This window comes from Triticum aestivum, chromosome 7A, assembly GCF_018294505.1.
Source record: "Triticum aestivum cultivar Chinese Spring chromosome 7A, IWGSC CS RefSeq v2.1, whole genome shotgun sequence".
Classification (NCBI taxonomy): domain Eukaryota; kingdom Viridiplantae; phylum Streptophyta; class Magnoliopsida; order Poales; family Poaceae; genus Triticum; species Triticum aestivum.
Window position 1 is genome coordinate 195389508 of NC_057812.1, and position 22769 is coordinate 195412276.

A 22769-nucleotide genomic window follows, 5' to 3' on the forward strand; every position below is an offset into this window, starting at 1 on the left:
TGAGCCGGCGTCCAGATTCAGCCTCTGCAAGGGCCTTGATCTTCTTGAAACGTTGAAATGCCTCGTCTTTGGATTTGATCACCTCCAGCCACATGTAACGTGAGTGATCATCAACAACCAGCAGGAAATACCGATTACCTCCGGTCGTCGCCGACTTGATCAGACCGCAGAGGTCCGTGTGGACGAGCTCGAGCGCGTGCTCCGCGCGGTACGCCGAGGCCTGCGGGAACATGAGCTGGTGCTGCTTCCCCAGTGCGCATCCATCGCAGTACTAGTCGACGCGGTCGACGAGGGGGACGCCGTTTACCATCTCCAGGCGCGCGAGATCGCGCAGCGCCCTGAAGTTCAGATGGCCATAGCACGAGTGCCACAGCCACGCCGTATCGTCGCCGCTCGCCAGCAGGCACACCGGCTTCGTCAGTGCCAGCGAGAGGACGTAGAGCCGCTCGGCGTTGCGCACCACGCGAGCGAGGAGCCGCCCGTCCAGATTCTGGAGGCGAAGGACCCCGTCATGGATCACCGTCTCGCAGCCGAGCTCATCCATCTGACCAATGCTCAAAATATTGCTGCACAGACGTGGTATGTAATATACCTCGGAGAGCGTCAGATGTTCACCGCTGCGACACTCGAAGAGGATCGTTCCTCTCCCCTCGATCTGCACACTGGACCCGTCATCGAGCTTCACAGTCCCCCGCGCTCCCACGTCGAGCTCGGAGAAGATATCGCGGCGTCCGGATATGTGGTTGCTTGCCCCGGTGTCCAAATACCAGGAGGTGTCGCAGTTGCCGCCTTCCTGTGCAGTGCGTGCCTGGGAGCGTTCTTCGTTGAGAAGAACCCGCTCAACTGGGCGCTCGGTGGTGACAGTGAGCGCGGTGACCGTGGCGAGCAGAAGTGCCGCCTCGTCGTCCTGGTTGCCCGCGACCACAAGGTTCGCCTGATCCTTGCGTTCACGACGCGGCTCGGTGCAGTGCTTCGAGAAATGCCCAGGTTTGTTGCAGTTGTAGCACTTCACCTGAGACATGTCGCGTTCCCCGTTTGGCGCGCCGTCGCGACTGCCGTTTCCGCCGCCGTCCTGACTGCCGCCCCGACGAGGCTTGCCGCGACGACGATTCGAGCCGCCGCCTTGTCCACCGGACCCGCCTGGCCCGCCGGAGCCACCATGGCCGCCACTCTGGCTGCCGCCCTGGCCTTGGACGCGTTGGTTCTTGCGCGCGTTCCACTGCGCCTCTGTCATCAGGAGCTGGGGCCCGCTGCCTCCACCTTGATCGTTGGTGAGATAGCGCTCCTCCACGGAGCGCAGACGGCCGACGAGCTCCTCAACTGAGAGCGTGTTGAGGTCGAGCATCGTCTCGATGGCGAGGGCGATCTGCATGTAGCGAGGCGGGACGACATGTAGGAACTTCTGTACCACTCTCACCTCGTCCATGGTGTCGCCGAGCGAGCGCAGATTGTTGACGAGCGAGGTGATCCGCATGCCGAACGCATCGAGCGTCTCGCCGTCGCGGAACGTGATCCCCTCGAACTCGGAGCGCAGCCGTTGCGCCGTGGCCTCTCGCACGCGCGCGACTCCCATCCGCACGGTTTTGATCGTATCCCATGTCTCCTTCGCGGTCTTCTTCACCACGATCGTGCCCACCATCTCCGGCGGAATGAATCGCAGGATGGCCGCCAGCGCCAACTTGTCGTTGGGGACGCTCGACGGGTTTCCTTCCACCCCGTCCCACATCTAGTTTGCCTCCATGTTGATCTGTATCAGCATAGACCACTCGAGGTAGTTTGTCGGCGTGAGCATCGGCCACACCGTGGTGCCGCTCGGGACGAGGCGCTCCTGGACCGTGCACTCGTGGACGACGACCTCCTTGCCGTACCGGCGGGTGCGACTGCGACCGCGGCTACGACCGCAGTCGGGGGTCGGCGAGCGCGCGCCACCGCTGCCGCTGCCGTCGCCCTGGTGGGCTGCAGTGCGCGCCGCTGCCGAGTTCGTCGGAGAGGTCGAGCCGGCCATGGTCATCGAGGAACAACGCGGCTCTGATACCACTTGTTGGAACCTAGAGCACCGACGAGGCCTAGATCACTATCGCGAGGAGAACCAGAGGTAGACGAAGACACGGGAGTTTTTGTGCTGCGCACAGTCTGCAGCTTTTCTCATTAATCTCCGGATTATTTGTACATCAACTAAGGAACAGAAAAACCTCCACGCTGCCGAGCCTACCGGACGTGCCATCCCACGTCGCCCGTCATGCGCGAGGTGAGTGCGGGACGAGTCCTACGCTGCATGCCATCCCATGCGCTCACAACGGCCGCACTAATCTAGCTAGCTACTAACTGAAAACAAAGACAGCTTCTGCGTGTACATGCACACGAGACAGAGCCGGTTATTGAGCTAACTGAAAAACAAACTATCCTAACAAGCAAAGGATTACAAGCTCAACAGCTCTTATTGCTGCAGTGATGGCGAGCGGCATCGGCCGGTAGTACCAGCCCCAATGATGGATGGACCAGGAGAGACATTGAAGCCGTCGGCACATAGTACAATCAGCTGATGAACTCTCCACGGAGCTCAGTAGAGCATCTCCAGTAGCATGTGTATATTTGGATGTCTATATATTCATATAGACAATGATCTAAAAAGATTCCCTCATATACACATTCAGTTTTGCATCAGAAATTCTATATACAAGGACCATGACAGATGGGCCGTCGCTGGGGAGAGGAAGAAATCATGACTGCAGCTGAGTTTAGACAACGCCTTCACATTGTCCAGGCATGGACATTGTCGAGGCCGATTTAGAGGATGTGTATATTTGGATGATCATATAGACAAACTGTTGGATGCCTGTTTTGGGCTCACGTCGTGGAAAACGAGTATAGACATTCATATAGACAAGCTATTGGAGATGCTCAAGAGTAAAAAAGCTCTCCCTCTCCTGCCGGCTTGCATCTCAATTATTTATTTTTGCTGCTCGCTGTTCTACGTATCAATGCAGTCACACGGTGATACAACTTGATTCAAGTGCTTGCACACAAGTAGAATTGCTATTTTTTGTGCCAAAAATTGATTTGTTATCCTGAACTTTTGTTGCCTGTTTCCACTGTGATGCAGACAGAAATGATATATTATCGGGTAAATTACACATTAGCTGAGAGCGGTATGAATGTATATTGGGAATAAAAAAAACTATTTTCTTTAGTTGTACAACTCTTGTTTATGTATGCTGAATTACAAGCGACCAATGAGCCTGGAGATATAATGATCGCTGATACAAGTGGTGGTGATAGGGAGGCTTTTGCAGCTTGTTTGCTTTCGTTTTTGATACATGGATACTGGATTCATAGCTCTCCTGGGCAATCAGTACACGGCCATAAGTCTGATCGATGTGGTGGGCAATCAGTACATGGCCATAAGTCTGATCGATGTGGTGGGGATGGTCTCATATCTATTTTCTCTTCTTGATTGTAGGTCAGTCTCATAGAACTTATATGCCTATGCTTTGGTTAATGCATACTCAGCACGGGTATGGTCTATTATTGATGTTCATACACAGAATTGGTTTTGCCAAATTATGTTCGATTAACATGTTGTTATAATAATAGAAAGCTTTTGCAAAATTCTGCATGATGTCGTATTAAGCTTGATGGAACTAACCTCCCAAAAATGGCAATCTATATTGGTGTTTTTTTTATCTCTGTTGATAAGTTTTGATCTCAGGTTGCACGTAAAGTTCTTGACCCATATCCTAAATACCACATATAATCTTTGATTGTTACTTTGAATACATATGATGTTGAATCTGTCTCCTTTGGATCTCCAAATGATTTGCAATGTTGGATACCAAAAAATAGATTGAGCAGCCATCACACATTAGACTAATAATATATGGCATGTTACCTGGCCGTTCTCTTTATACACAATAGTATAGTTATATATATACCAACTGTAGAAAAATATTCATTTGCCACTGAAACTTATATTTGTTTTCTATTTCGGAAATTAAGAGCATCTACAATCGGACCCCTCAAACATCCCATTTGAGAGTCCGGTCATTGTCCTGGACAGAAAAGAGAAGAAAAAAGGCCACCCAATCACAATCCTTACTTTGTCTGGGCATGTCATCAGGTAACAAAGAAATCTTAATTAAATCCGTGGCTCAAGCTATTCCTGTTTATGTCATGAGTGTGTTCAAGCTTCCAGCCTCGGTTTGTGATGAGCTGACCCGTATGATGCGCCAATATTGGTGGGGAGTGGAGAACGGGAAGAAGAAAATGGCATGGAGGAGTTGGGACAAAATGATGCTCCCCAAAGCTATGGGGGGCATGGGCTTCAGGGATATGAGAGCATTCAACCAAGCGCTGCTGGCTAAGCAAGCTTGGAGGCTCCTCGACTCCCCTGACAGCCTATGTGCGAGACTCATGAAGGCAAAGTATTACCCGCAAGGCCAGTTGCTAGACACAGTTTTTCCAATCTCTGGTTCAGCAGTGTGGAAGGGTATTTTGCATGGTTTGGAACTGCTCAAAAAAGGTGTTATATGGCGGGTGGGAAACGGGGAGCATATCCGGACGTGGCGAGATCCTTGGATCCCACGGCCTTCTTCTTTCCGGCCGATCACCCCCAAAGGCTCCTGACGTCTCAATCGTGTTTCAGCGTTTCTGGATGCTAATGGGGCTTGGAGGGCAGAGCGACTCCGTGAATACTTTTGGGAGATGGATGTTCAGCATACTCTCAAAATTCAAACTTCTCCAAGGCAGCGTTCTGACTTCATCTCATGGTATCCAGAGAAGAGTGGTGTTTTCTCAGTTAGAAGTGCTTATAAATTAGCTACATGTGATCACAACACGACATTTTCTGAAGGGGGAACAAGTGCGTCGGTGAGTGGAGCCCGTTCCCTATGGCACTGCGTATGGCAATCATCGGTCCCGCAAAAGATGAAGATCACTACTTGGCAAGTTATAACGGAGGCTTTACCTATGCAGAAGTGCAAGGTGTTACGGCACATACCCACAACATCCACTTGTCGGCTGTGTGGACTTGAGGAGGAAAGCACCTTCCATGCCTTGGTTGCATGCGTTCATGCGAGAGGAATCTGGTTACAGATGCGAGACAGATGGCCTCTCCCACCGGACGAGTTTCTTATTGATAACGGCAGGGAATGGCTTATGCACCTATTGTGTAGAGTATCTAATGATGTACGGGACATGATCATCATGCTAGTTTGACGCATTTGGCAGCTAAGGAATGACCAGACCCATGGCAAGGAGGCTCCGCCTGTCCCAGCTACGGTGGACTTCCTAGAAAGTTACTACAGATCCATCAAGCTTGCTGGTTGTTATTCGGTGGAGGAAATTCTGAAAGGAAAAATGCCATCTTTGGCGGTTCCTATAGCTCATCAGGAGAAGGAAAACATACCACTACCTTGGCCGGCGCCGGATCCGGGTTATGTTGCCCTAACTGTTGACGGTTCTTTCCAAGGAACAGATAGTTCGGCGGCGGCCGGAATGGTGTTGCGCGACCATCAAGGACAGATCATCTTTGTAGCGTACCGTGTCCTGTTCCACTGCAACGACGCTATGGAGGCTGAACTTCACGCGCTCATGCAGGGTATGGCCTTGGCCATCCAACACTCGGTTCTTCCGGTCGTCGTTCAGTCGGACTCCTATGAAGCCTTGGCGAGTCTCTCAAGCGATGCTTTATCTCGCTCCGTCTACGGTCATTTGGTTCTAGAGATTAAGGAGTTGATGAGTAATAGGGAGTTTGTACCTCTGAAAATTTGTCGGTCTCAGAATAGAGTTGCCGATCATTTGGCCAAGTATAGTCATTCCGAACGGACTACAGCAGTGTGGCTGCTTTCGGTTCCACCTTGTATTGAGGATTTGTGGCCTCTCGACTGTAACACTATGACATTTGAATAAAACTCCCTTTACTTCGCAAAAAAAAACATGTTGTTATAATAATAGAAAGCTTTTGCAAAATTCTGCATGATGTCGCATTAAGCTTGATGGAACTAACCTCCCAAAAATGGCAATCTATATTGGTGTTTTTTTTAATCTCTGTTGATAAGTTTTGATCTCAGGTTGCACGTAAAGTTCTTGACCCATATCCTAAATACCACATATAATCTTTGATTGTTACTTTGAATACATATGATGTTGAATCTGTCTCCTTTGGATCTCCAAATGATTTGCAATGTTGGATACCAAAAAATAGATTGAGCAGCCATCACACATTAGACTAATAATATATGGCATGTTACCTGGCCGTTCTCTTTATACACAATAGTATAGTTATATATATACCAACTGTAGAAAAATATTCATTTGCCACTGAAACTTATATTTGTTTTCTATTTTGGAAATTAAGAGCATCTACAATCGGACCCCTCAAACATCCCATTTGAGAGTCCGGTCATTGTCCTGGACAGAAAAGAGAAGAAAAAAGGCCACCCAATCACAATCCTTACTTTGTCTGGGCATGTCCAGTCAGTCCACAAATCCCCGTATCCAACCCATATGTGAGGAGCATATAAGAGCAAGTACAATAGAGCTGAGTCAGCAGGCTATAAGGAATAAACTAGTATATTTCTGCTTAGTTGGAGGAAAGAGAAGAGGTGAGAGAAGGTAAGCGGGCTCTTCGTGAAGAGCTAGCTCAAGCACGTGTTCCTAGGCACTTTGTGAGAATGAAAGGTGGGCCACATAATAAAACAGTAGTACACTTTTTTATCTACTATTGTACATGTTGACTATAAAATGAGCTATAAATGACATGGCACTGGCTTATAGCCAACAGCTGGCTATACTATTAACCATGCTCTAAGGATGTCCGAGCTGTGCGGGCATGTTCTCCAAGGAGCATCCAGGTAATAGGCTAGCTCTTTTATTTGCATCATTATCATTAGCTAATTAATTCTCTACAGTAAATGTAGAACAACAAATAGTCTATGAGCTTCTGAATCAAAAAGTTTTTTGAGTATGATCTTATGCTCTTTTAACTGAACTGGGAGCACTGACAGTTATTTGCAAAGTAATTGCCTCCTATGAGTGTTTGGTAGTGCTTTGTGCTCCAATTTCAGTTGCATTGTTTCTGATGTATGAATGAACTATTTTCCTCATTTGATAATTAACGCAATCGACATATTTCTGCACGAGAACAAATATTTTTGTAGTGTACAGTACAATTGTTTTTGTTAGTTACCCTCCCTATAAACCTATTGTACTTATTTATCAAGTTTGCATTGTTAATATATCCATTATTAGTTGTGATTGTAAAGTGCAGAAGAAAAATCAATTGCTGCAAGCAAAAGTATTATTTTGGAACATTTGTATAGATGTTGTATAGTAATGACCAGCACCAATACTTTAGAACATTGTGTCCATTATTTCCCTTCTGCTCGAAATAAAGCGAAACCAGTTTGATATTAAATATGTTTTTCAGCTTGCCATGGTTAAGTGTGCACCTGGGAAAAATAAAACTAATCATGTGCAAGGTGGCAAATATAGATGGGGAAGCAGGAGGAAGATGCTGGTGTTTGTCCCATGCAATCTGAAAGCATGCTCAAAATCAGTGAAAATAGAACAAAAATTTACTATCATTCTCTCAAACCTTACGCTGAACTTGCTACTAAAGAAGGTATGCATGATGCATATCAAGTATGTCCTATCCGCAATTGTTTTATCTTCCACAATTGTTTCTTGTGTCACTATTGTTAGAGTTCAAAATGTCCAAAACAAGATAACATTTACTGATGCTGCTAAATGACCAGTTCAAAATAAATAGATCAGCAGTTTTCCAGTTTTATCAGTTTCACATGAATGTATCCCTTGTTGTAGGCAGCCAACCCACCACAAGGTGTGTGCCCTCGAGCAATTCTTACTCTGTATTAGTAACAATAACTGGAATTGGCTTCTTTTGCTTTACAATAGTAGTATTGAAGATTACTTCCTTGCTGTTTCACCACTAAAATTGAGGTGATTTCAAATGAATTTAGAGTTCCAAAGTTTGAGATTCTAGCAGGGAAAAATGATTTGGTAACCAAGATAAATAGTCTGTACTTTACTATTGTTTGGTCTATTGGAATCCGAGACTTGACCATGAACCCATGCTCATATTGGTTTCCTTTGAAAGAACATGATATATCTTGTTTATTATGATTCACTCATGGAAGCATGCTTCGTTTATTTTTTTGCGTCATCTGCCTCACGAGCCGTCCGATCGGTCGTGATCGTGCGGCGCTTGGTTTGTCTCGCGCCACCGTCCTCCTTGCTGGCAAAAAGGTCTCACCTAGACGCTCGGTTACATCACACATTTCTCTCGCGAGTAAAAAATCCTACAACTTCCTAGATCTGGCGGCACAGCCTGACGCGACAATCTTCGCGGCTGTAAGCTTCCGCAGCGGCGAAGCCGAGGCTGTGACGGGGAGCGGAGACGTGCGCATCCATGTCTTAGAGAATCGACGGGACGCTCCGCCGCGCAGGTACTCATCTCACCTCCACATGATTCAACAACATTGACGTGTGTGGCAATGTTGCGTTGCATGCTTCAACGGCCGCATCGATGCTTTGATGGCCATGATGACAAGGCGTGCTTTGATGGCATTGATGGACACTGCAATGCTGTGGCATGTGCTTCAACGAACACGACGATGAGACGTGTTATGACAATGACATCGTTGACAACAACCGCGATGCTGTGAGGCATGCTTTCACGGTGATGCTTCGACTGGCCACGACAACAAGGTGTGCTTCGACGACAGTTGATGATGCATGCTTCGATGGCAGGTGCCCGTCCGCTGTTCTGTGAAGGCTTGTTTGAAGGCGTATTTTTGTGCTAGAATGGTGGCAGACGTGCTGGACGCTTGCTTGTGCGGGCCAAGTGGAAGAGTGTGTGATGTGAGAGGAAGGGTACGGGGTGTTGCCTGTTGCGTGAGTAGGATGGGAAGATGGAGATAATCAAAGGGTCACGAACGGCTGTATCGGACGACTATACATGCGGTTGATCTTTTTCTAAGATTAACCAGCTGATTTGTACCGAATGATAGAAGAAAATGATTCCAAATCACAACATTTCATTCGTTCATATGGAACTACAACAAGTTCTCACTGATATACATGGATCCTGCTTTCATCGTAGCAACAAAGCATATCCATAACTAGAGATTAGAGCACAAAAATTGTTGAAAGATCAAATGCCTGATTGAAGCTTTGAATAATTAGCTATTGTATAAGGATCTCCTGCATAACTGCACTTTGCCATTAGCTTCAGGCACGCCTTATTTGACCAGTCCAAGGACAGTGAGCGGGAGGGGAAGTCGCCAACCAGCGCACGCACGTTGCGCAAGAGGCGATGGGGAGCTGGCGGAGACTACGAGTGGTGAGTGGTGAGTGGTGGTGGCGACCTCGAGCGGTCGGCACCAACGGCGAGAAGGCAATCACCACGACGCGCACCCATTTGATGTCCGGACGTTCGAACACGTCCGGACGCCTGAGCGAGAAATGTACGTATGAGGGAAAATGAGTTTTGACCTTCAAGACGACCTTAACCATTTGTTTGATTTCTTCATGCATCGTAGCCCGTAGCAACACACGGGCATTCTACTAGTTTTTAAAAGGATTTCAAAAAAATGGAATTTGAAAAGTACACAAAGGTTATTTTAGAAAAGTGTGCTCTTTTTAAAACATTCATGAGTTCGAAAACTATTTGAGAATTAAGAAAAAATTTGGAAAACAATATCTTGAAAAAATAAATATCAACAGTTTGCAAAAATGTTCAAAAAATGAAACAATATTCATTAATTTTAGAAAAATACTCATCATTTTCTGTAGACGAAAAAATGTAGAAATAAAAAAGAATAAAACCGAATGAAAAAATGGCAAAAAAGCATGGAACGAAAAAACAGAAAATTGGAGAAAACCTCATAGAAGGTTCCCAAAAGGTGAAAAAATCTGCTTGGGCAAGGTCCACTCAGGGAACTAGCACTCCGAGGGTATGTGTTATGTACCAATTAAGTACTATTTAGCGCCTTATGCCCCAATTAGGAATTGATACGTCCATTTTGCATCATGCTTTTATATGTTATTACACATTATGTCACAATACTTATGCCTATTATCTCTTATTTTACAAGATTTACATGAAGAGTGGAATGCCGGCAGCTGGAATTCTGGGCTGGAAAAGGAGCAAATATTAGAGACCTATTTTGCACAACTCCAAAAGTCCTCAAACTTCACGGCATCATGTTTCAGAATATATAAAAAATATTGCGCGAAAGAAGTACCAGAGGGGGACCACCCACCGTCCACGAGGGTGGGGGGCGCGCCCTACCCCCCTGGGCGCGCCCCTACCTCGTGGGCCCCCTGGCAGCCCTCTGATGCCCATCTTCTGCTATATGAGGTCTTTCGTGAAGAAAAAAAAATCATAAGCAAGCTTTCATGATGAAACTCCACCGTCACGAGGCGGAACCTTGGCGGAACCAATCTAGGGCTCCGGCGGAGCTGTTCTGCCGGGGAAACTTCCCTCCGGGGAGGGGGAAATCATCACCATCGTCATCACCATCGATCCTCCCATCGGGAGGGGGTCAATCTCCATCAACATCTTCACCAACACCATCTCATCTCAAACCCTAGTTCATCTCTTGTATCCAATCTTTGTCCCAAAGCCTCATATTGGTACCTATGGGTTGCTAGTAGTGTTGATTACTCCTTGTAGTTGATGCTAGTTGGTTTACTTGGTAGAAGATCATATGTTCAGATCCATTATGCATATTAATACCTCTCTGATTATGAACATGAATATGATTTGTGAGTAGTTACGTTTGTTCCTGAGGACATGGGAGAAGTCTTGCTATAAGTAGTCATGTGAATTTGGTATTCGTTCGATATTTTGATGAGATGTATGTTGTCTCTCCTCTAGTGGTGTCATGTGAACGTCGACTACATGACACTTCACCATTGTTTGGGCCTAGAGGAGGGCATTGGGAAGTAATAAGAGATGATGGGTTGCTAGAGTGACAGAAGCTTAAACCCTAGTTTATGCGTTGCTTCGTAAGGGGCTGATTTGGATCCATATGTTTCATGCTATGGTTAGGTTTACCTTAATACTTTTGTTGTAGTTGCGGATGCTTGCAATAGGGGTTAATCATAAGAGGGATGCTTGTCCAAGGAAGGACAGTACCCAAGCACCGGTCCACCCACATATCAAATTATCAAAGTACTGAACGTGAATCATATGAACGTGATGAAAACTAGCTTGACGATAATTCCCATGTGTCCTCGGGAGCGCTTTCCTTTATATAAGAGTTTGTCCAGGCTTGTCCTTTGCTACAAAAAGGATTGGGCCATCTTGCTGCACCTTATTTACTTTTATCACTTGTTACCTATTACCAATTACCTTATCACAAAACTATCTGTTACCGATAATTTGAGTGCTTGCGGAAAATACCTTGCTGAAAACCGCTTATGATTTCCTTCTGCTCCTCGTTGGGTTCGACACTCTTACTTATCGAAAAGGCTACGATAGACCCCCTACCCTTGTGGGTCATCAAGACTCTTTTCTGGCACCGTTGCCGGGGAGTGAAGCGCCTTTGGTAGGTGGAATTTGGTAAGGAAAAATTTATATGGTGTGCCGAAATTTACTGTCACTTGTTACTATGGAACATAATCCTTTGAGGGGCTTGTTCGGGGTATCTTCACCCCGACCAGTAGAGCAAAGAGTTGCTCCTTAACCTACTGAACCTACTGAAAATGTTTACTTTGAAATTCCTTCGGGTATGATAGAGAAACTGCTAGCTAATCCTTTCACAGGTGATGGAACATTACATCCCGATTTGCACCTAATCTATGTGGATGAAGTTTGTGGATTATTTAAGCCTGGAGGTATGCCCGATGATGTTATCAAGAAGAAGGTCTTCCCTTTATCTTTGAAGGGAGAGGCATTGACATGGTTTAGTCTATGTGATGATATGGGATCATGGCACTACAACCGATTGAAATTGGAATTTCATCAGAAGTTTTATCCTATGCATCTTGTTCATCGTGATCGTAATTATATATACAATTTTTGGCCTCGTGAAGGAGAAAGCATCGCTCAAGCTTGGGGGAGGATTAAGTCAATGTTATATTCATGCCCCAATCATGAGCTCTCAAAAGAAATTATTATTCAAAAAATTTATGCTCGGCTTTCTCTCAGTAATCGCTCCATGCTCGATACTTCTTGTACCAGATCTTTTATGATGAAGACTATTGAATTCAAATGGGATTTATTGGAAGGAATTAAACGCAACTCTGAAGATTGGGACCTCGATGAAGGTAAGGAGTCAGGTATAACACCTAAGTTTGATTGTGTTAAATCTTTTATGGATACCGATGCTTTCCGTGAATTTAGCACTAACTATGGACTCAACTCTGAGATAGTAGCTTCTTTCTATGAATCCTTTGCTACTCATGTTGATCTTCCTAAGGAGAAGTGGTTTAAATATAATCCTCCCATTGAAGTAAAAGTAGTTGCACCTATTAAAGTTGAAGAAAAGACTATCACTTATAATGATCCTGTTGTTCCCACTGCTTATATTGAGAAACCACCTTTCCCTGTTAGAATAAAGGATCATGCTAAAGCTTCAGAGTAATACTAGAACACCTACTCCCTCTGAGCAAATTAAAGTTGAACCTAGTGTTGATATGGTTAAAGATCTCTTGGCTGATAATATTGATGGGCATGTTATTTACTTCTGTGATGAAGCTGCTAGAATTGCTAGACCCGATACTAAAATAAACATAGACCCCTTGTAGGCATGCCTGTTATTTCTGTTAAAATAGGAGATCATTGCTATCATGGATTATGTGATATGGGTGCTAGTGCAAGTGCAATACCTCATTCCTTATACAAAGAAATTATTCATGATATTGCACCTGCTGAGATAGAGGAAATTGATGTTACTATTAAACTTGCCAATAGAGACACTATTTCACCAGTTGGGATTGTTGGAGATGTTGAAGTCTTGTGTGGGAAAGTTAAATATCTTGCTTATTTTCTTGTTCTTGGTTCCCCACAAGATAACTTTTGTCCCATTATATTTGGTAGACCCTTCTTGAATACTGTTAATGCTAAGATAGACTGCAATAAGGATATTGTTTCTGTTGGTTTAGGGGATATGTCTCATGAATTTAATTTTGCTAAATTTCATAGAAAACCCCATGATAAAGAATTGCCTAGTAAAGATGAAATTATTGGTCTTGCTTCTATTTCCGTGCCTCCTAGTGATCCTTTAGAACAATATTTGCTAGAGCATGAAAATGATATGTTCATGAATGAAAGAAGGGAAATAGATGAAGTATTCTTTAAACAGGGACCTATTTTGAAACACAACTTACCCGTTGAAATCCTAGGGGATCCTCCTCCACCTAAGGGTGATCCCGTGTTTGAGCTTAAACCTTTACCTAATACTCTTAAATATGCTTATCTTGATGAGAAAGAGATATATCTTGTTATTATTAGTGCTAACCTTTCAGAGCATGAAGAAAAGAAATTATTGAAAACTCTGAAGAAGCATTGTGCTGCTATTGGATATACTCTTGATGACCTTAAGGGCATTAGTCCCACTCTCTGCCAGCACAAAATAAAATTGGAGAAAGACGCGAAACCGGTTGTTGATCACCAACGATTGTTAAATCCTAAGATGAAAGAAGTGGTAAGAAAAGAAATACTAAAGCTTCTGGAGGCAGGTATAATTTATTCGTTGCTGATAGTCAGTGGGTAATTCCTGTACATTGTGTCCCTAAAAAGGGAGGTATTATTCTTGTTCCTAATGATAAAGATGAATTGATCCCGCAAAGAATTGTTACAGGTTATAGAATGGTAATTGATTTCCGAAAATTAAATAAAGCTACTAAAAAGGATCATTACCCTTTACCTTTTATTGATCAAATGCTAGAAAGACTATCCAAACAAACACATTTTTTGCTTTCTAGATGGTTATTCTGGTTTCTCTCAAATACCTGTGTCAAAACAGGATCAAGAAAAGACAAATTTCACTTGCCCTTTCGGTACCTTTGCTTATAGACGTATGCCTTTTGGTTTATGCAATGCACCCGCTACTTTTCAAAGATGTATGACCGCTATATTCTCTGACTTTTGTGAAAAGATTGTTGAGGTTTTCATGGATGATTTCTCCGTTTACAGAACTTCTTTTGATGATTGCTTAAGCAACCTTGATCGAGTTTTGCAGAGATGTGAAGAGACTAATCTTGTCTTGAATTGGGAGAAGTGCCACTTTATGGTTAATGAATGTATTGTCTTGGGGCATAAAATTTCTGAAAGAGGTATTGAAGTTGATAAAGCTAAAGTTGATGCCACTGAAAAGATGCCGTGTCCTAAAGACATCAAAGGTATAAGAAGTTTCCTTGGTCATGCCGGTTTTTATAGGAGGTTCATTAAGGACTTTTCTAAAATTTCCAAGCCTCTGACTAATCTCTTACAAAAAGATGTTCCTTTTGTTTTTGATGATGACTGTGTAGAAGCATTTGAAATACTTAAGAAATCTTTGATTTCTGCACCTATTGTTCAGCCTCCTGATTGGAATTTACCATTTGAAATCATGTGTGATGCTAGTGATTATGCTGTAGGGGCTGGGACAAATAGTTGATAAGAAATTAAATGTTATTCGATATGCTAGTAAAACTCTAGACAATGCTCAAAGAAATTATGCTACTACTGAAAAAGAATTTTTAGCAGTTGTGTTTGCTTGTGATAAGTTCAGACCTTATATTGTTGATTCCAAAGTAACTGTTCACACGGATCATGCTGCTATTAAATATCTTATGGAAAATAAAGATGCTAAACCTAGACTTATTAGATGGGTTCTCTTGCTACAAGAATTTGATTTGCATATTATTGATAGAAAGGGAGCTGAGAACCCCATTGCAGACAACTTGTCTAGGTTAGAGAATGTTCTTGATGACCCACTACCTATTGATGATAGCTTTCCTGATGAACAATTAGCTATCATAAATGCTTCTCATACTGCTCCATGGTATGCCGATTATGCTAATTATATTGTTGCTAAATTTATACCACCTAGTTTCACAAACTAGCAAAAGAAAAAGTTCTTCTATGATTTAAGACATTACTTCTGGGATGACCCACATCTTTATAAAGGAGTAGATGGTGTTATTAGACGTTGTACACCATGCTGGAGACAGAACTGCACATAAGGTATTACAATCCGGTTTTTATTGGCCTACTCTCTTCAAGGATGCCCGTAAGTTTGTCTTGTCTTGTGATGAATGTCAAATAATTGGTAATATTAGTAGATGTCAAGAAATGCCTATGAATTATTCACTTGTTATTGATCCATTTGATGTTTGGGGCTTTGATTATATGGGACCGTTTCCTTCCTCTAATGGGTATACACATATTTTAGTTGCTGTTGATTACGTTACTAAGTGGGTAGAAGCTATTCCAACTAGTAGTGCTGATCATAACACCTCTATTAAGATGCTTAAATAAGTTATTTTTTTGAGGTTTGGAGTCCCTAGGTACTTAATGACTGATGGTGGTTCACATTTTATTCATGGTGCTTTTCGTAAAATGCTTGTTAAGTATGATGTTAATCATAGAATTGCATCTCCATATCATCCACAGTCTAGTGGTCAAGTAGAATTAAGTAATAGAGAGCTTAAATTAATTTTGCAAAAGACTGTTAATAGATCTAGAAAGAATTGGTCCAAGAAACTTGATGATGCATTATGGGCTTATAGAACTTAAGGAAATATGCCCTAGAGGCAATAATAAAGTTGTTATTTATATTTCCTTATATCATGATAAATTTTTATTATTCATGCTAGAATTGTATTAACCGGAAACTTAGTACATGTGTGAATACATAGAAAAACAGAGTGTCACTAGTATGCCTCTACTTGACTGGCTCGTTGAATCAAAGATGGTTAAGTTTCCTAGCCATAGACATGAGTTATCATTTGATTAACGGGATCACATAATTAGAGAATGATGTGATTGACTTGATCCATTCCGTTAGCTTAGCACGATGATCGTTTAGTTTGTTGCTATTGCTTTCTTCATGACTTATACATGTTCCTATGACTATGAGATTATGCAACTCCTGAATACCGGAGGAACACTTTGTGTGCTACCAAACGTCATAACGTAACTGGGTGATTATAAAGGTGCTCTACAGGTGTCTTCGATGGTACTTGTTGAGTTGGCATAGATCAAGATTAGGATTTGTCACTCCGATTGTCGGAGAGGTATCTCTGGGCCCTCTCGGTAATGCACATCACTATAAGCCTTGCAAGCAACGTGACTAATGAGTTAGTTACGGGATGTTTCATTACGGAATGAGTAAAGAGAGTTGCCCGTAACGAGATTGAACTAGGTATTGAGATACCGACGATCGAATCTTGGGCAAGTAACATACCGATGACAAAGGGAATAACGTATTGTTATGCGGTTTGACCGATAAAGATCTTCGTAGAATATGTAGGAGCCAATATGAGCATCCAGGTTCTGCTATTGGTTATTGACCGGAGACGAGTCTCGGTCATGTCTACATAGTTCTCGAACCCGTAGGGTCCGCACGCTTAATGTTCGGTGACGATCGGTATTATGAGTTTATGTGCTTTGATGTACCGAAGGTAGTTCGGAGTCCCGGATGAGATCGGGGACATGACGAGGAGTCTCGAAATGGTTAATACGTAAAGATCGATATATTGGACGACTATATTCGGACATCGGAAAGGTTCCGAGTGATTCGGGTATTTTTCGGAGTACCGGAGAGTTACGGGAATTCACCGAGGAGTATATGGGCCTTATTGGGCTTTAGGGGAAAGAGAGAGGGGAGGCTGCGCACCCCCCAGGACTAGTCCGAATTGGACTAGGGGGAGGGGCGACGCCCCCTCCTTCCTTCTCTTCTCTTTTCCCTTTCCTTCCCTCCTACTCCTACTACATGGAAGGGGGGCAATCCTACTCCCGATGGGAGTAGGACTCCCCAGGGCGCCCATAGTAGAGGGCCGACCCTCCCCCTCCTCCACTCCTTTATATATGGGGGAGGGGGGCACCCCAGGAGAACACACAAGTTGATCAGTTGATCTTTTAGACGTGTGCGGTGCCCCCCTCCACCATAATCCACCTCGATCATATCGTAGCGGTGCTTAGGCGAAGCCCTACGTCAGTAGCATCATCATCATCATTGTCATCACGCCGTCGTGCTTAAGGAAATCTCCCTCGAAGCTCTGCTGGATCGAAATTCGTGGGACGTCACCGAGCTAAACATGTGCTGAACTCGGAGGTGCCGTACGTTCGGTACTTGGATCGGTCGGATCATGAAGACGTACGACTACATCAACCGCATTCTCATAACGCTTCCGCTTACAGTCTACGAGGGTATGTAGACGATACTCTCCCCTCTCGTTGCTATGCATCACCATGATCTTGCGTGTGCGTAGTAATTTTTTTGAAATTACTGCGTTCCCCAACTGTGGCATCTGAGCCAGGTTTATGCGTAGATGTCATATGCACGAGTAGAACACAAAGGAGTTGTGGGTGTGGGTATATACATATTGCTTGCCATCACTAGTTGGCTCTTGATTCAGCGGCATTGTTGGATGAAGCGGCCCAGAGCGACATTACGCGTACGCTTACGCGAGACTGGTTCTACCGACGTGCTTCGCATACAGGTGGCTAGTGGGTGTCTGTTTCTCCAGCTTTAGTTGAATAGGATTCAATGAACAGTGTTCTTTCTGAAGATCAAAAAGCAATCACTATACCGCGTTGTGGTTTTTTGATGCGTAGGTAAGAACAATTCTTGCTCAGCCTGTAGCAGCCATGTAAAACTTGCAACAACAAAGTAGAGGATGTCTAACTTGTTTTTGCAGGGCATGTTGTGATGTGATATGGTGAAGACATGATGCTAAATTTTATTGTATGAGATGATCATGTTTTGTAACACAGTTATCGGCAACTGGCAGGAGCCATATGGTTGTCACTTTATTGTATGAAATGCAATCGCCATGTAATTGCTTTACTTTATCACTAAGCGGTAGCGATAGTCGTGGAGGCAATAGTTGGCGTGACGACAATGATGCTTCGATGGAGATCAAGGTGTCAAGCTGGTGACGATGGTGATCATGACGGTGCTTTGGAGATGGAGATCAAAGGCACAAGATGATGATGGCCATATCATATCACTTATATTGTTTGCATGTGATGTTTATCTTTTATGCATCTTATTTTGCTTAGTTCGATGGTAGCATTATAAGATGATCTCTCACTAAATTTCAAGGTATAAGTGTTCTCCCTGAGTATGCACCGTTGCTACAGTTCATCGTGCCGAGACACCACGTGATGACCAGGTGTGATAAGATCTACGTTCACATACAACAGGTGCAAGCCAGTTTTGCACACACAGAATACCCGAGTTAAACTTGACGAGCCTAGCATATGCAGATATGGCCTCGGAACACTGAGACCGAAAGGTTGAGCGTGAATCATATAGTAGATATGATCAACATAGTGATGTTCACCATTGAAAACTACTCCATCTCACATGATGATCGGACATGGTTTAGTTGATGTGGATCATGTGATCACTTAGATGATTAGAGGGATGTCTATCTAAGTGGGAGTTCTTAAGTAATTTGATTAATTGAACTTTACTTTATCATGAACTTAGTACCTGATAGTATTTTGCATGTCTATGTTATTGTAGATAGATGGCTCGTGCTGTTGTTCCATTGAATTTAAATTCGTTTCTTGAGAAAGCAAAGTTGAAAGATGATGGTAGCAATTACACGGACTGGGTCCGTAACTTGAGGATTATCCTCATTGCCGCACAGAAGAATTACGTCCTGGAAGCACCGCTAGGTGCCAAACCCGCTGTAGGAGTAACACTAGATGTTATGAACATTTGGCAGAGCAATGCTGATGACTACTCGATAGTTCAGTGTGCCATGCTTTACGGCTTAGAACCGGGACTTCAACGACGTTTTGAACATCATGGAGCATATGAGATGTTCCAAGAGTTGAAGTTAATATTTCAATCAAATGCCCGGATTGAGAGATATGAAGTCTCCAATAAGTTCTACAGCTGTAAGATGGAGGAGAATAGTTCTGTCAGTGAACATATACTCAAAATGTCTGGGTATAATAATCACTTGACTCATCTGGGAGTTAATGTTCCGGATGTTAGTGTCATTGACAGAATTCTTCAATCACTGCCACCAAGCTACAAGAGCTTTGTGATGAACTATAATATGCAAGGGATGGATAAGACTATTCCCGAGCTCTTCACAATGCTAAAAGCTGCGGAGGTAGAAATCAAGAAGGAGCATCAAGTGTTGATGGTTAACAAGACCACCAGTTTCAAGAAAAAGGGTAAAGGGAAGAAGGGGAACTTCAAGAAGAACGACAAGCAAGTTGCTTCTCAAGTGAAGAAGCCCAAGTCTGGACCTAAGCCTGAGACTGAGTGCTTCTACTGCAAAGGGACTGGTCACTGGAAGCGGAACTGCCCCAAGTATGTGGCGGATAAGAAGGATGGCAAGGTGAACAAAGGTATATGTGATATACATGTTATTGATGTGTACCTTACTAATGCTCGCAGTAGCACCTAGGTATTTGATACTGGTTCTGTTGCTAATATTTGCAACTCGAAACAGGGGCTACAGATTAAGCGAAGATTGGCTAAGGACGAGGTGATGATGCACGTAGGAAATGGTTCCAAAGTCGATGTGATCGCAGTCGGCACGCTACCTCTACATCTACCTTCGGGATTAATTTTAGACCTAAATAATTGTTATTTGGTGCCAGCGTTGAGCATGAACATTATATCTGGATCTTGTTTAATGTGAGACGGTTATTCATTTAAATCTGAGAATAATGGTTGTTCTATTTATACGAGTAATATCTTTTATGGTCATGCACCCTTGAAGAGTGGTATATTTTTGATGAATCTCGATAGTAGTGATACACATATTCATAATATTGAAGCTAAAAGATGCAGAGTTGATAATGATAGTGCAACTTATTTGTGGCACTGCCATTTAGGTCATATTGGTGTAAAGCGCATGAAGAAACTCCATTCCGATGGACTTTTGGAATCACTTGATTATGAATCACTTGGTACTTGCGAACCATGCCTCATGGGCAAGATGACTAAAACGCCGTTCTCCGGAACTATGGAGCGAGCAACAGATTTATTGGAAATCATACATACTGATGTATGTAGTCCGATGAATGTTGAGGCTCGCGGCGGGTATCATTATTTTCTCACCTTCACAGATGATTTGAGCAGATATGGGTATATCTACTTGATGAAACATAAGTCTAAAACATTTGAAAAGTTCAAAGAATTTCAGAGTGAAGTGGAAAATCATCGTAACAAGAAAATAAAGTTTCTACGATCTGATCATGGAGGAGAATATTTGAGTTACGAGTTTGGTCTTCATTTGAAACAATGCGGAATAGTTTCGCAACTCACGCCACTCGAAACACCACAGCATAATGGTGTGTCCGAACGTCGTAATCGTACTTTACTAGATATGGTGCGATCTATGATTTACCACTATTGCTTTAGAGACGGTTGCATTCACGTTAAATAGGGCACCATCTAAATCCGTTGAGTCGATGCCTTATGAACTATGATTTGGCAAGAAACCAAAGTTGTCGTTTCTTAAAGTTTGGGGCTGCGATGCTTATGTGAAAAAGCTTCAACCTGGTAAGCTCGAACCCAAATTGGAGAAATGTGTCTTCATAGGATACCCAAAGGATACTGTTGGGTACACCTTCTATCATAGATCCGAAGGCAAGATATTCGTTGCTAAGAATGGATCCTTTCTAGAGAAGGAGTTTCTCTGGAAAGAAGTGAGTGGGAGGAAAGTAGAACTTGATGAGGTAACTGTACCTACTCCCTTATTGGAAAGTAGTTCATCACAGAAATCTGTTCCTGTGACTCCTACACCAAATGGCGAGGAAGTTAATGATAACAATCATATGGCTTCAGATCAAGTTACTACTGAACCTCGTAGGTCAAGCAGAGTAAGATTCGCACTAGAGTGGTACGGTAATCCTATTCCATAGGTCATGTTACTTGACCATGACGAACCTACGAACTATGAGGAAGCGATGATGAGCCCAGATTCCGCAAAATGGCTTGAGGCCATGAAATCTGAGATGGGATCCATGTATGAGAACAGAGTATGGACTTTGGTTGACTTACCCGATGATCGGCAAGCCATCAAGAATAAATGGAGCTGCTTCTATATTGGGAAGTTTTTCAATGAAAGACCTCAGTGAAGCTGCTTCTATATTGGGAATCAAGATCTATAGAGATATATCAAGACGCTTAATTGGACTTTCACAAAGCACATACCTTGATAAAGTTTTGAAGAAGTTCAAAATGGATCAAGAAAAGAAAGGGTTCTTGCCTGTGTTACAAGGTGTGAAGTTGAGTCAGACTCAATGCCCAACCACTACAGAAGATAGAGAGAAAATGAAAGGTTTTCCCTATGCTTCAGCCATAGGCTCTATCATGTATGCAATGTTGTGTACCAGACCTGATGTGTGCCTTGCTATTAGTTTAGTAGGGAGGTACCAAAGTAATCCATGAGTGGATCACTGGACAACGGTCAAGAACATCCTGAAATACCTGAAAAGGACTAAGGATATGTTTCTCGTATATGGAGGTGACAAAGTGCTCATCGTAAACGGTTACGTCAATACAAGCTTTGACACTGATCTAGATGACTCTAAGTCACAAACCGGATACATATTTTTATTGAACGGTGGAGCTGTCAGTTGGTGCAGTTCTAAGCAAAGCGTTGTGGCGGGATGTACGTGTGAAGCGGAGTACATAGCTGCTTCAGAAGCAGCAAATGAAGGAGTCTGGATGAAGGAGTTCATATCCGATCTAGGTGTCATAACTAGTGCATCGGGTCCAATGAAAATATTTTGTGACAATACTGGTGCAATTGCCTTGGCAAAGGAATCCAGATTTCACAAAAGGACCAAGCACATCAAGTGACGGTTCAATTCCATCCGCGATCAAGTCAAGGAGGGAGACATAGAGATTTGCAAGGAACATATGGATCTGAATGTTGCAGACCCATTGACTAAGCCTCTCTCATGAGCAAAACATCATCAGCACCAAGACTCCATGGGTGTTAGAATCATTACTATGTAATCTAGATTAGTGACTATAGTGCAAGTGGGAGACTGAAGGAAATATGCCCTAGAGGCAATAATAAATGTTTATTATAAATGTTTATTATTCATGCTAGAATTGTATTAACCGGAAACTTAGTACATGTGTGAATACATAGACAAACAGAGTGTCACTAGTATGCCTCTACTTGACTAGCTCGTTGAATCAAAGATGATTAACTTTCCTAGCCACGGACATGAGTTGTCATTTGATTAACGGGATCACATCATTAGAGAATGATGTGATTGACTTGACCCATTCCGTTAGCTTAGCACAATGGCCGTTTAGTTTGTTGCTATTGCTTTCTTCATGACTTATACATGTTCCTATGACTATGATATTATGCAACTCCGAATACCGGAGGAACACTTTGTGTGCTACCAAACGTCACAACGTAACTGGGTGATTATAAAGGTGCTCTACAGGTGTCTCCAATGGTACTTGTTGAGTTGGCATAGATCAAGATTAGGATTTGTCACTCCGATTGTCGGAGAGGTATCTCTGGGCCCTCTCGGTAATGCACATCACTATAAGCCTTGCAAGCAATGTGACTAATGAGTTAGTTACGGGATG